The sequence below is a fragment of the Chanos chanos genome, chromosome 6, assembly GCF_902362185.1.
Source record: "Chanos chanos chromosome 6, fChaCha1.1, whole genome shotgun sequence".
Lineage (NCBI taxonomy): Eukaryota > Metazoa > Chordata > Actinopteri > Gonorynchiformes > Chanidae > Chanos > Chanos chanos.
The window spans coordinates 47,639,558-47,642,718 of record NC_044500.1 but is presented as its reverse complement, the minus strand read 5'-3'; positions in this window follow the sequence as shown (position 1 = coordinate 47,642,718).

Sequence of the window (3,161 nt, the reverse complement as noted above, 5' to 3'; positions counted from 1 at the left end):
TTGGTGTAATTAAACATTTCCAACACAGGGAGAGAGAGAGGGAGAGAGAGAGGGAGAGAGAGAGAGAAGGAGAGAGAGAGAGAGAGAGAGAGAGAGTGAGAGAGAGAAAGAGAGCTTTTGGGTGAACATCGAGCATCTTGCAGAGTTCCACAGGATATAGTTTAAACGTGCTTACCTGTTTGGAGGTTGTGTTGGTGTTGTTTTAGATCTGTCTTCTCCTCACAGTTGCATTTAGTGTGGGTTTGTACTCGCTTGGTTTACCATTGAGTTAAACAACTGATTGCTTCGCTCAGGAGAACCTGCCGAGCGGTGTTCTCTTACGATGTGGTCTTTTGTATGTGGGTCTTAGATGTTATGTGGGTCTTAGATGTTGGATGTCAGGGGAGTAAACCTCCTGAATGGAGCTGAAACTGGTGAATACAGAACTAGTTTGCCATGATATCCCCTCACCCGTTTAGCCAGTACTTCAGACATCTGTGTTATATTTTCAGACGCTTTCTCACACAGTCAGTTATAGCCCCTGTCAAATGCCGTCTCAGGCTTGGAATTAAAAAAAAAAAAAAAATGTTATATCAATGTCTCCAAAATGTCTGTCAGTTGTGTTTAATAAATGTAAGTACCCTCTCTCTCTCTCTCTCTCTCTCTCTCTCTCTGAAACACACACACACACACACACAGCCCTTTAACACCATTTCCCATGTAACTCCATGTTCCGGTGTGACAAAGTGAAAGGGTGCAGGGTAACAGTTGGTAAGCTCACGACTAAAAACACATAGCAGGAACTTGTGATGTGTGGACTGTGGAAGTGAAGGGGTGTGTTTGATGTGATTGGCGAGGTCTAGGGCCATCTGCAGTCTTTTTCTCCTCTCTTTCTCTTCTCAGCGTGAGAAGACTGTGTCTTGGAACGAATTTGTGCCTCCTGCAGAAAGCTGGCCTCTTACTGGCCACTTATGGAGCATTAGACAGACAGATAGCATTAGAGCAACAGACAGACAGGCACACAGACAGATAGCATTAGGCCGATAGACAGACAGACAGACAGACAGGTAGATAGCATTAGACCAACAGATAGACAGACAGATGGTATTATACAGAGAGACAGGCAGAGAGACAGACAGACAGACAGATAGCATTAGACCAACAGACAGACAGATAGCATTAGACCAACAGACAGACAGGCAGACAGACAGATTGCATTAGACTGATAGACAGACAGATAGTATTATACAGAGAGACAGACAGAGAGATAGATAGATAGATAGATAGATAGATAGATAGATAGATAGATAGATAGATAGATGGATAGGTAGATAGATAGATAGATAGATAGATAGATAGATAGATAGATAGATAGATAGAAAGACAGATTTCCCCTCATCGCCCTTCAAATCACCTACTGGATATGACGGAAAACAGGTTTTTGTGGACACGTGCTGTTACCTCACAGTAAGCTTTGGGTGTTTTGTTTGGAGTTGAGTTTTTTGGGGGGGGGGGGGGGGGTTTTGATTTTTCTCTGTGGTTTTCTAGACGGCTTGGAAGCCTCATACCACTGACGCTGTTAGTGCAGGAGCACTGTGGAGTGATGTGGGTTAGGTGTGGGTTAGATGTAGGTTATGAGGATGTTAGTGCAGGAGCACTGTGCAGTGAAGTGGGTTAGGTGTGGGTTAGATGTAGGTTATGAGGATGTTAGTGCAGGAGCACTGTGCAGTGATGTGGGTTAGGTGTGGGTTAGATGTAGGTTATGAGGATGTTAGTGCAGGAGCACTGTGGAGTGAAGTGGGTTAGGTGTGGGTTAGATGTAGGTTATGACGCTGTTAGTGCAGGAGCACTGTGCAGTGAAGTGGGTTAGATGTAGGTTATGAGGATGTTAGTGCAGGAGCACTGTGCAGTGATGTGGGTTAGGTGTGGGTTAGGTGTAGGTTATGACGCTGTTAGTGCAGGAGCACTGTGCAGTGAAGTGGGTTAGGTGTGGGTTAGATGTAGGTTATGACGCTGTTAGTGCAGGAGCACTGTGCAGTGAAGTGGGTTAGGTGTGGGTTAGATGTAGGTTATGAGGATGTTAGTGCAGGATCACTGTGGAGTGATGTGGGTTAGGTGTGGGTTAGATGTAGGTTATGAGGATGTTAGTGCAGGAGCACTGTGCAGTGAAGTGGGTTAGGTGTGGGTTAGATGTAGGTTATGAGGATGTTAGTGCAGGAGCACTGTGGAGTGAAGTGGGTTAGGTGTGGGTTAGATGTAGGTTATGACGCTGTTAGTGCAGGAGCACTGTGCAGTGATGTGGGTTAGGTGTGGGTTAGATGTAGGTTATGACGCTGTTAGTGCAGGAGCACTGTGCAGTGAAGTGGGTTAGGTGTGGGTTAGATGTTGGTTATGACAATGTTAGTGCAGGAGCACTGTGCAGTGAAGTGGGTTAGGTGTGGGTTAGATGTAGGTTATGAGGATGTTAGTGCAGGAGCACTGTGCAGTGAAGTGGGTTAGGTGTGGGTTAGATGTTGGTTATGACAATGTTAGTGCAGGAGCACTGTGCAGTGAAGTGGGTTAGGTGTGGGTTAGATGTTGGTTATGAGGATGTTAGTGCAGGAGCACTGTGCAGTGATGTGGGTTAGGTGTGGGTTAGATGTAGGTTATGACGCTGTTAGTGCAGGAGCACTGTGCAGTGAAGTGGGTTAGGTGTGGGTTAGATGTAGGTTATGACGCTGTTAGTGCAGGAGCACTGTGCAGTGAAGTGGGTTAGGTGTGGGTTAGATGTTGGTTATGAGGATGTTAGTGCAGGAGCACTGTGGAGTGAAGTGGGTTAGGTGTGGGTTAGATGTTGGTTATGAGGATGTTAGTGCAGGAGCACTGTGCAGTGATGTGGGTTAGGTGTGGGTTAGATGTAGGTTATGAGGATGTTAGTGCAGGAGCACTGTGCAGTGATGTGGGTTAGTTGTGGGTTAGATGTAGGTTATGACGCTGTTAGTGCAGGAGCACTGTGCAGTGATGTGGGTTAGGTGTGGGTTAGATGTAGGTTATGACGCTGTTAGTGCAGGAGCACTGTGCAGTGATGTGGGTTAGGTGTGGGTTAGATGTAGGTTATGAGGATGTTAGTGCAGGAGCACTGTGCAGTGAAGTGGGTTAGGTGTGGGTTAGATGTAGGTTATGACGCTGTTAGTGCAGGAGCA